A 12,489-nucleotide genomic window follows, 5' to 3' on the forward strand; every position below is an offset into this window, starting at 1 on the left:
TTAGTATATGCTCAAGGTAAAAAAAAATAAAAGTAACAGAACAGAATGGTGTGAAATTAAATATTAAATGCTTACCTCGTCCGATCTCCCCACATCCCTCCCCAAAACCAACCACTATACCACTTTTGAACACCTTCCTAGAATAATTTATGCCTATTTAAACATAAACTAATTTTTTTATTTTTGCAAATGATATCTTCCTTATATGCAGAATTAATCTTGCTCATTTCAAATAACATATTTCTTAGAAAACTTTCTTTTCAGTTCATAGAGGTACAAGGCCCTGTTTCGTCTTTTTTTGGTTTTGTTTTATGATTGGACACTAATTCATTGTGTGGCTATGTCAAGATTTCTATAACCAGCCCTCTGCTAGTGGACATGTAGGCTGCTTTCCATTTCTACCATGATAGAATATGTTGCATCTTTGTAAATGTATCTTTGAACATTTTCAATAACAAACAAAAGATAAACTCTCTGAGAATAATCTATTTCATTCATCTTGCAAGCGACTACTTAGGGTACATTATCTCCTAGGTGTGCAAAAACAGGAAACAAAAAGAAATTAGGAAGGAACAGGGAGCGCGAGCAAGGGAGAAAAATTGGGTCCCAGTTACTTTGCTTCTGTAACTCCGGCAATGGATTAGAAACTATCTGCCATGTCTTGGCTTCTCTGTCAACTTCCTTTCTTGTTTATTTCAGAAAAGGAATATGAAGATAGGATCACTTCAGAAAGCCTTCACACTGGAACAATGCAGTCTGTCTTCAATATATCAACAAAATAATCAGCATCCAATTTCTGAGTGCCATCTCTCATTCTGGGTGTTTGTGAGTCTGGAATTTGAGGGCTGTGAACACAGCACAGGACCATCAAAACCCCTTCTCTTTCATGCTTTCAACAAGCGTCACCCTGGGCCGTTTTCCTAGAAAACATTTTTACTTTGCTCTTTCTTTGGGAACAGAATAGATCTCTCCTCTTTCTCCCTGCTATCACCTCCTCCCTCCTCCCAACACCTTGATTCACAAGCCAGCTGCCAACTGAAAGAATGCCTGTCGTCCTCCCTTCTCTGGATGATACATCACAAATACTATTTCTTAATATCATATTTCAGAGCTTTGAAGGAAATTAATGTTAAAGAAACAAGGAAAATATAACAAATGTGAGGAAGTTCCATTGACTGATAGAATTCTCAAAATTTACGAAATAATTTCTCTTGCTCGCTAGGGAAACGGATGTGGTGCTAGGCCTCTTCTCCCCCTAAACCACTATACCCCATTCTCTCATTTTTATCATTGCTCAATTCTCTCGCACCTTAGGCCCCCCACATTCTTTAACAAAACCTGAGTGGATTTCATAAAGGAGGTAGCGTAGTGCATTGTAAAATAGAAGCAAGGAATTTGGAGTCCTTCAAACTGAGTTGAAGTCCTAACACTTTTTCCTCCAGCTCTGGACATTCACCACACTACTTCAACTCTCAGACCCTCAATTTCGTCATCTGCAAAATGAAGATATAGTAAGACCTACCCTAAGGGATCCAGAGTAAGCTACCAAAAAACTTTCAGAGATTGACCTCACCTCTTCCTAATAACTATTTGAGGAAAGAACAACACACACGAACTTATTAGCAATTAAATGTTCCCAAATTTAGAAATTTGAGAAGGCTTTGTCAAAAGATCTAATTACTACATTCTCTGACAAGGTCTCTTCTGTCTTTTAAAAGAAAAAAACTCACTTTGTCTATATTTATTAGCATTTTCTCCCTTACCATTCTATGTGGAAATGCCTTATTAGGAATTTTCTCTGAGTATCTACTCGTCTGTTGTGTATATTGTTACACATTTCACATTGACATTTAAATGATGACATTTTGAAATGTAAAGACTTCTTAAGCTTCTCCCACATCAGGAATGTGTTAGAGAACACAACGAAGTATTGCTCTCATCAGATCAAAGTTGGCCCACCACTCAACTTAGAGTATCCAGACTGCGAATACAGAAAACAAAATACTCTTTTCTAACAGATTGCATAGCTGGTTCTTAGATGAAAACAATGAAAGAGACAAAGTTCTTACAATTCTAATAAAGGATAAAAGAACAGAGAACAATACAAACCAGAAATGAAAGATTAACTCTAGGTGCATCAATTTTAAAAAGAACACGAAAGCATGATGTAAAACTCTATTCTGATATGAAAATTTCAATGATGTTGATGTTATTGTAAGATGACTTAAATTACCAAATTTGACCCAAGAAGTTTAGGAAAAGTTGAGTAGAAAAGAGCCAAGAAAGAAATGGCAGATTTTGATCCAACACTGTCTCCAACAACCTATCACTATTACCTCCAGCATCAATGGACATAGCAAATTTCAATATCTAACTTTTTATATCATGAAAGAACATATCACTCTTGTAATATTGAAATTGTTCTCAAATATAGAAAAGGTTAACAAGTTTCTAAACTCATTCAGTGTGGTTCACAAGACAAAATACATAAACCTGAAAAAATGTTTCAAATATAATTCTGCACGCATGTGCAGAACAGTGTTATTCACAATAGTCAGAAGATCACAGCCACAAAAATGTCCTCCCATGGATGACTAGATAAACAAAATGTGGTCTATGCATACATTGCATGTGATGCTTTGTAAGAAATATAAATGTTTGGTCATTCGTATGACCAAAATATATTCCTCAGATATATTTGTTCTTCATCCACAGTTCCTGACTCCCATCTCCCAAAACCCTTGGAATCTCCTGACTGATAAGAGCAATGGGAGAATCTTGTGTGATCATATTTGGTCTCTTGCCCTCAGTGCCTGACAATGCTTCAGTGCCATAAAGGTGAAATGAGTGTCTTGTTCATAACATGCTCTTTCTCCTGCCACATAAACTCTGATAATCAAGGCAACTTTAGCAAAGCACCTAAGGAGAGAGACTGGTTGCCAGGAAAACCAACCATGAGGAGAGTGTTGGAACTTTCATTCCCATTCTCTGATTTCCAGGGAGGAGAGTAGTTGGGGGGGTTACATCAATCACCAAAGGCCAGTAGATAATCAATCATGCGTATGTGACGAAGCTTCCATAAAAATCCAGAAAGAGGGGATTAGGAGAGTTTCCATCTTGGGCAACCAAAATGCTTCCACATGCCACATGCCGAGCCCCAAGCTCCACGAGGATAGAAGTTCCTTTGTGCAGGACCTCCCCTTATGTATCACTTCATCTGGCTGTTGATTCCTATCCTTTAATCTCCTTCATAATAAATCAGTAATCTAGTAAGCAAACTGATTTTTTTGAGTCCTGTGAGCTGTGCTAGCAAGTTAATGGAACACAAGAAGGGCATCATGGGAACCTCTGATTTATACCCAGTGGGTCAGAAGTGCAAGTAACAATGCCAACTTGCACTTGGCATCCTGAGCTGGAGGGACTTGCTGGAACCTCCAATTTGTGTCAGAAGCAGAGATAACAACCTTGACTTGCAGCTGGCATCAGAAATTGAGGGTGGTCTTGTGGGACTGAGCCCTTCACCTGTGGAAGCTGATTCTATCTCGAGGTAGATTGTGTCAGAGCTGAGTTGAATTTGCAAACACCCTGCTGTTGCCTAAGAGTTGCTTGTTGGTGTGGAAAGACTCCACACACAAAGGTTGCAATTGGGTCCAGGGACTCTTTCAATGGAGCACAGTCATGAGACATGTAACCATGTTTTGGTCAACAATGCACTGCATGTACAATGGTGGTCTCATAAGCTTAGTACCACATAGCCTAGGTCTGTAGTAAGCTATACCATCTATGTTTGTGCAACTACATGCTAGGATGTTCTCACAACAACTAAGCAATTGCCTAACAACTCATTTCCCAGAAGGTATTCTTGTTAAGCGATGGGTGACTGTATTACTCAGTCTTTAAAAATAAAGGAAATTCTGACACATGCTACAACATGGATGAACCTTGCAGACATTATGTTCAGTGAAATAAGCCAGTCACAAAAGGGTGAATATTTTATGATATCCATTATATGAAGTTCCTAGAGTAGTTGAATTCGTGGACTCAGAGATTAGAATGAAGGTTGCCCAGGGCTGTGAAAGCAGACAATGGAGAGTTAGCATTTAATGGGTACAGAGTTTTGTTGGGGAAGACGAAAAATTTCCGGAGGTGGATGGTGGTAATGGTTGCACAACAATGTGAATGTACTTAATGCTACAAACCTCTTTACTTAAAAGTGTAAAATGATAACTTTTATGTTATGTGTATTTTATCACTATAAAAACTTTTTAAGCATTTTTGTTCTTTGATGTTTCTTTAAATAAAGAAAATTTAAATTATGGATCTTGTTCAAAAGGAATTTTCTTTATCTCTATCACACAATATATATCATGTAATTATTTCACTGTTGTTCAGTTGTAAATTTCTTTCCTTATAATTTTTTCTTTAATCAAAGATTATAGTATATTATTTAAGGTTCAAGTCACAGAGGTTTAAGCAGTCCTCTTACTATCGATATGAACCTTCATATTTTCTTGAAGTTCATTCCTTAAAATTTATGTATATAGTGGATTTCAAGAATTATTCATGGGTGCTCAAAATAATTTGTAGTCTCTACTTCTGAATAAAGTGTTATATGTTATATATGTTCAAGCTTAATAATATCTTTTATATCTTTCCTTATTTTTGCTTGCTTGAGCTATGAGTTTTTCAGGAAATGTGTCTAAATCTTCCCTGTTGCTTGTTCTCTCTTTATCGCACAATATTTCACTCCTTAATGTATATAATTGTGATAGCATCCTTGGGCGCAATATATTAATAGTTGTTATGGTTTCCTTATCTATCCTTTCTTTTACCATGATAAACATGCCTCCTTGCTTTTGAGATTCATTTTTTTGGCACTGCATTCTATTTTGTCTGATGACAAATTTACTACCCCAGATTTCCTTCAATTCATGGTTTCCTGGTGTCCGTTTTCATCTCTTTGTTCTCATTTTGCCATCTCTTTTATCCATATTATCTTATCTCTTATTAACAAGTTTCTTTTGGACTATTCTAATAAATCTAAAGTCTTTGTCTTTGATCTAGGAGTTTAAAGTAATTATGTAATTTATTTTGATTACTATTATATTCAGTATTCCTTCTACCAGCCCATTTCCTATTCTCTGTTTTCCATCATTTCTTGTTGTTTCTCGTCATTTCTCCTTTCCCGCCTTCCATTGCATAGATCAGATTGTTTTATGTTGGTGTGGAAGGTATATATTCTACTCAAAATATAATAAAGCCTTAATTGCGTTTATTTTTTCCTTTAATTTTCTGAAACTTAGCAAAATGCACATCTTCTCACTGAACAGGACAGTAGGACTTTAACATGCTGTCTATTCCCTTTGGTGTCTTTTGTTCCCCACCTTTACCGCAAACTATCTTGATATCTTCCCAATTTGGTTCTTGATTTTTATGAGTGTAATTTCAAGGGAAGGGAATTGTCTTTTTAGATAAAATTAAATTTATTAAGTGATTTTACTCATGTTACATGCCACACAGCTCATTGCCACCTCCCGGATATAGTGCTCTTCTTTCTGGAGACCTTCCTCCAAAAAGTGTTTTAAGAGAGGGTCTTCTGAGGCCTTATATACCAGAAAATACATTTATTGTCCCCTTAATTTAAAAGATAGTTGCTTGGATGTACATTAGATCTTTAAAGTCTTTTTCTTCCATACTTTAAAAAAAATTACTCCATTTCTTTCCTGCCTTCAGTGTTGCTGTTGACTTCTAATGTCAATATATTTTTATTTTATGCACGATCTTCTCTTATGCTTTAGTCACTGTTAATATTTTCTCATCAACTCTAATGTTCCTAAATTTCCTGTAACCTGTTTTGCACGGCTGTCCTTCTCTTGTTATTCCTGTTGCCCCTCTATGAGTTCTTTCAATGATGGGTCTTTCATCTTTATTCTGTGAAATAATATGCCATTCTTTTTCTTCACATGTCTTTTGCTTCATTTTCTTTTCTCTTACTTTTGGGAGACTCATTATATGGATATTAACATTTCTAAACTTTTATTCCTCTTCTCTCTCTCTCCATATATATGAATATATATACATAAATACATATAGTATCTTTATTTTTTGTGATACTTTCTAGGAGAGATCTTCACATGATTTTCAGTCACTACCTTGTTCTAAAGCTGGTTCTATTCTACTGCCTATCTCAACAATTATGTTCTTTATTTATGTATTTTTTCATATCCAGTATTCACAATTTTTTCTTTGTTATAACCTATTCTTCCTACTTGATGTTACCAGTTGTCCCATTATCTTTTTTTTATTTTTTATTGTAGTGAAAAAAAATGTAACATAAATTGACCGTCTTTTTTTTTAGTTTAGCTTTTAGGGTTTTTTTTATTTTCAGTAAAATTGGATTATAACGTTATATACCTTTCAGATGTATATTGTAATATATTTCAAATTCTGTGTGGATTACATCATGTTTACCACCCTAAAACTACTTATAGTTCATCACCACACATGTGTGCCTAATTTCTCCTTTTGCCCTCTCCCTCCCTCTTCCCCTATGGTAACCAATCCAATCTCTGTTGCTATGTGTTTGTGTGTCATTGTTTTTATCGTCTACTTATGAGTGATATCATATGGTATTTGACTTTCTGCCTCTGACTTATTCCACTTAGCATAACACCCTCAAGAGCCATCCGTGTTGTCACAAATGGCCAGATTTCATCCTTTCTTATGGCTGAGTAGTATTTCATTATGTATATATACTACATCTTCTTTATCCGTTTGTCCCTTGATGGGCACTAGGTTGCTTCCATGTCTTGGCTATTGCAAATAATGCTGCAATGAACACAAGGGTGCATGTATCTTTATGCAATTGTGTTTTCATGTTCTTTAGATAAATACCCAGCAGTGGAATAGCTGGATCATATGCTAGATCTATTCTTAATTTTCTGAGGAAACTCCATACTGTTTTCCATAGTGGCTGCACCAGTTTTCACTCCCACCAGCAGTGTATGAGGGCTCCCTTCTCTTCACATCCTCTCCAACACTTGTTGTTTCCTGTCTTGTTAATTATAGCCATTCTGATGGGAGTGAGGTGATATCTCATTGTAGTTTTGACTTGCATTGCCCTGATAGCTAATGATGTCAAGCATCTTTTCATGTGCCTATTGGCTATCCGTATATCTTCTTTGGAGAAATCTCTCTTAAGATCTTTTGCCCATTTTTTAATTGGGTTGTTGGTTTTTTTGTTGTTGAGGCATATGAGTTCTTTGTATATTTTGTATTTTTTTGTTTTTTTTTATATTAACCCCTTATCTGATATATGGTTTGCAAATATCTTCTCCAAATTGTTAGGTTGTCTTTTCATTTTGTTGATGGTTTCCTTTGCTGTGCAGAAGCTTTTTAGTTTGATGTAGTCCCATTTGTTCATTTTATATTTTGTTTCACTTGCCCAGTCAGACATGGTACTTGAAACTATGCTTCTGAGATCGAGGTCAAAGAGCACACTGCCTATGTTTTCTTCTAGAAGTTTCATGGTTTCGGGTCTTACATTCAAGTCTTTAATCCATTTTGAGTTGATTTTTGTGTATGGTGTGAGATATGGTCTACTTTCATCCTTTTGCATGTGGCTGTCCAGTTTTCCCAACACCATTTATTGAAGAGAACTTCCTTTCTCCATTGTATGCTCTTGGCTCCCTTGTTGAATATTAGCTGTCCATAAATGTATGGGTTTATTTCTGGGCTCTCAATTCTACTCCATTTATCTGTCTGTCTGTTTTTGTACAAGTACCATACTGTTTTGGTTACTATGGCTTTGTATTATATTTTTAAATCAAGGAGTGTGATACCTCCAGCTTTGTTCTTTATTCTCAGGTATCCTTTGGCTATTCAGGGTCTTTTGTTGCTCCATATAAATTTTAGGGTTCTTTGTTCTATTTCTGTGAGAATTGTTGTTGGAAATTTGATGGGGATTGCGTTGAATCTATAGATTGCTTTAGGAAGTATGGACATTTTAACAATGTTAATTCTTCAATCCAAGAGCACGAAATATCTTTCCATTTCTTTGTGTCTTCTTTGATTTCTTTCAACAATGTTTTATAGTTTTCAGTGTACAGATCTTTCATCCCTTTGGTTAAGTTTATTCCTAGGTATTTTATTCTTTTTGTTGCAATTGTAAATGGGATTGTATTCTTAATTTCTCTTTCTGCTACTTCGTTGTTAGTGTATAGAAACACAACTAATTTTTGTAGGTTGATTTTGTATCCTGTGACTTGACTGTATTCATTTATTATTTCTAAAAGTTTTCTAGTGGTTTTCTATATATAAAATCATCTCTTCTGCAAACAGTGACAGTTTCACTTCTTCTTTTCCAATAAGGATCCCTTTTATCTCTTTTTCTCGCCTGATTGCTCTGGCTAGGACTTCCAATACTTTGTTAAATAAGAGTGGTGACAGTGGGCATCCTTATCTGGATCCTTGTCTGGTTCTTATAGGGATATCTTTCAGTTTTTCTCCATTGAGAATATTTGCTGTGGGTTTGTCATATATGGCCTTTATTATGTTGAGGTATTTTCATTCTATATCCATTTTATTTAGAGTTTTTATCATAAATGGATGCCGTATCTTGTCAAATGTTTTCTCTGCATCTATTGAGATGATCGTGTGGTTTTTGTTCTTCATTTTTTTAATGTGATGTATCACGTTGATAGATTTGCTGATGTTGAATCACCTCTGCCCCTGGAATGAAACCCACTTGATTGTGAAGTATGATCTTTTTAATGTATTGTTTTATTCGATTTGCTAGCATTTTGTTGAAGTTTTTCATCATTGTTCATCAGTGATATTGGCCTGTAATTTTCTTTTATTGTGTTGCCTTTGGCTGGTTTTGGTATCAGGATAATGTTGGCTTTGTAGGATGAGTTAGGAAGCCTCCACTCCTCTTCAATTTTGTGGAAGAGTTTGAGAAGGATAGGTATTGTGTCTTCTTGGAATGTTTGGTAGAATTCACCAGGGAAGCCATCTGGTCCTGGAGTTTTATTTTTGGGGAGATTTTTCACGGCTGTTTTGATCGCCTTACTGGTGATTGGTCTATTCAAATTCTCTACTTCTTCTTGGTCCAGTTTTGGAAGGTTGTATGTTTCTAAGAACTTATGCATTTTTTCTAGATTATCCAATTTGTTGGCGTATAGCCTTTCATAGTATTCCTTTATTATCTTTTGTATTTCTGAGGTGTCCGTTGTAATCTCTCCTCTTTCATTTCTGATTTTATTTATTTGAGGCATCTCTATTTTTTCTTGGTGAGTCTAGCTAAGGGGTTGTCTATTTTGTTTATCTTTTTAAAGAACCAGCTCTTGGTTTCAATAATTTTTTCTAGTCTCAATGTCGTTTATTTCTGCTCTGATTTTTGTTATTTCTGTCCTTCTGCTGATTTGGGGCTTCGTTTGTTCTTTTTCCAGTACCTTTAGATGTGCTGTTAGATTGTTTATTTGGGATTTTTATTCTTTGTTGAAGTAGGCCTGAATTGCCATAAACTTCCCTCTTAGAACTGCTTTTGCTGTATCCCATAGATTTTGGCATGTAGTATTTTCACTTTCATTTGACTCTGGGAATTCTTTTATTTCTTCTTTGATTTCTTCATTGACTTAATCATTGTTCAGTAGCATTTTGTTTAATCTCCACATTTTTGTGGTGTTTCTGATTTTCTTCCTGTAGTTGATTTCTAGTTTTATGCCTTTGTGGTCAGAAAAGATGCATGGTAGTATTTCAATCTTCTTAAATTTATTGAGACTTGTTTTGTGGCTTAATATGTGATCAATCCTGGAGAATATTCCACGTGCATTTAAAAAGAATGTGTATTCTGTGGTTTTTGGAAGGAATGTTCTATATATCTACTAAGTCATCTGGTCAAATGTGTGGTTTAAGACTAGTGTTTCCTTATTGATCTTCTGTTTGCATGATCTATCCATGGGTGTAAGTGGAGTGTTGAAGTCCCCTACTATTGTTCTGTTACTGTCTATTTCTCCTTTTATATCTGTTAATAATTGCTTTATATATTTAGGTGCTCTTGTGTTGGGTGCATAGATATTTACAAGTGTTATATCTTCTTGTTGGATTGCTCCCTTTATCATTATGTAGTGCCCTTCTTTGTCTGTTGTTACAGTTTTTGTTTTAAAGTCTATTTTGTCTGATATAAGTATTGCTACCACCACTTTCTTTTCTTTGCCATTTGCACAGAATATCTTTTTCCATCCTTTCACTTTCAGTTTGTGAATGTCTTTAGGTCTGAAGTGTGTCTCTTGTATGCAGCATATACATGGGTCTTGGTTTTTTATAAATTGACCATCTTAACCATTTTTATTGTACAGTTCAGTTGTGCTAAGTTTATGCACTTTGTTGTGCAGTAAATCTCCATACTGTTTTCATCTTGCAAAACTGAAATTCTATACTAATCAGACAAGTACTCTCATTTTTTCCTCCCTCCACCCTCTCATTTATGTTTTTGAGGATATCTATAAAACAGATTTTAAATTCCTTATCTTCATGCTCAAATAGTTCTCATTCATTTTTGTCTGGATTGCTCAGGATTTTTATATATTTTTTGTAGTGAATGGTCTTTTCAGTTGTCAGATTATTTTTTCCCATGCTCTCATGTTTCCCTGAGAGTACCAGTTATTTTGTCTGACAATGAGTACCAAGGAATGGCCAAAGCACAGACTCTAGGTTTTGATCTTCCTGATGATTTTAAGAAGGTGGAGCATGTGCACTCACGATGTGTGTCACTAAGGGAAACCACATGATCTGCTGAACCCTCACCAAATGACTATTCACCTTGGGGAACTGCTATTCCTCTACACCAGCCATTGCCCTTTTCCAAGATCTTTTCTTGTTTAATTGTAACTCCCTAGCCTTTGAGGTAAGAAGAGGAACTTGGGGTGGCTCAAGGTCTGCCAATCATGTGTGATTATCTCTTACCTTCTTCAGCCCGGGCTATGGAGCCCAGATGTTATACCATAGACCCTACAGCTCTGAGCTGGCATTGCTATTTGTCTGCCTTATAATGGATGGGCCAGAAACTGATCTTCAGTATGGTAGATAGAAGAGAGTATAAATCAAAATATCTCTCTCAACCATGTTTATTCCCAGGCTTAAGCTACTATTTTCTCTACACAATGTCACAACGACATTCTATCTTTTTAACGTTTCTTGTAATTTTTACTTTATCTTCAAATCTAAATACTCTCCCCTCACTTCTATGGCATCTCCAGAATTGGAGTAGGGAGAGAGCAAGGAACCTGACCTGTTTCAAAAGACTTGTTAAAAAGTCTATTTCTTACTAATACTTTATTATACTTTATTTCAGCATTAGTAAAAATAAAATAATTTCCACCTACAGGATTGCTAAGTATCAAATAAATAACCACTTGTGAAAGTGGCTTAAAAAGTAAAAATAAATCACAAATGTAAATTATAATTGTTGGTATGAACAAAGACATCACAGTTTGAATGCATTTTTCTCACACCCACTTACAGTGGACAAGCAAACCTATTTGGTTCTATCTTCAAAATATATCCAAAATTGGCCACTCTTCACTCCTCCCACTGTCACCTCACTGGGATAGTGGTTGTTCCAAGTCACCATCTCCTCTCATCTAGATTATTGTGGAAGCCTCCTGCTGGTCTCCCTGCTTCTACTGTAGCCCACATAGAGGGATTCCAGTAATATGTAGATCAAACCACGTCAGAATTCTGCTCAAAACCCTCCTTTGGCTTCCCCACTTCACTCAGAGTAAAATTCACAACCCTCATTGGTCACAAAACTCTACATGATCAGCTCATTATCCCCTACCCCAGCCCCCTGTCTGACCTTTCAATGAGCCACTCTCTCTTTCTCACCCCCTTTGTTGCTCCACTGCCTTTCAGGTGTTCCTCAAACACTCTAGGCCCCTCCAGCCTCACAGGCTTGAGGGATATTCCTTCTGCCTGAAATCTACATGGTTCACTTTAACTGCCACATGTCTCTATGCAAAAGTCCCCTCTTCAATGAGGCCTCCCATTGCCATCACCCCTGTTAATTTATATCTCTCTGCCCTGCTGTTATTTTTTTCCATAGCACTTATTACTAACAAATATTGATTATTTTCTTTTTTCTTTGTTTGTTGTTTTTCTTGCCTCTAAAATGCAAATTACATGAGAGCAGTGGTTTTGCCAATCTTACTCACTCCTTCATTTGCAGCACTTAGAATATGACTGAGGAATAAATAAAAATCTTACTTTTTTAAAAAAGGAAAGAGCACCCTTGTTTGTATTCCAAGTATTCGTGACTCCCCAAATCCCTGGAATCAGGCACAAGATCACAGATACAAAACTACAAAGGTTGTCATAGCAAATTGCTTTGACTGAGTCTGCAGAGGGAGCATCTGGTGTCTCAGCAGACACTGAGAACTGCCAAGAACATAAAGCAATATACGAGAAAGATAAACAGATACTGCATCGAAT

General features: G+C 36.0%; 1 long non-coding RNA gene across 7 annotated transcripts in view; it reads right to left on the minus strand.

Moving 5' to 3' along the window:
- The window catches only part of LOC139041568 (uncharacterized), an 81,349-nt gene that overhangs the window by 11,992 nt on the left and 56,868 nt on the right, over positions 1–12,489 (minus strand). The gene's annotated exons all lie outside the window — the stretch shown is intronic.

This window comes from Equus asinus, chromosome 22 (assembly GCF_041296235.1).
Source record: "Equus asinus isolate D_3611 breed Donkey chromosome 22, EquAss-T2T_v2, whole genome shotgun sequence".
In the NCBI taxonomy this organism is placed as follows: Eukaryota; Metazoa; Chordata; class Mammalia; order Perissodactyla; family Equidae; genus Equus; species Equus asinus.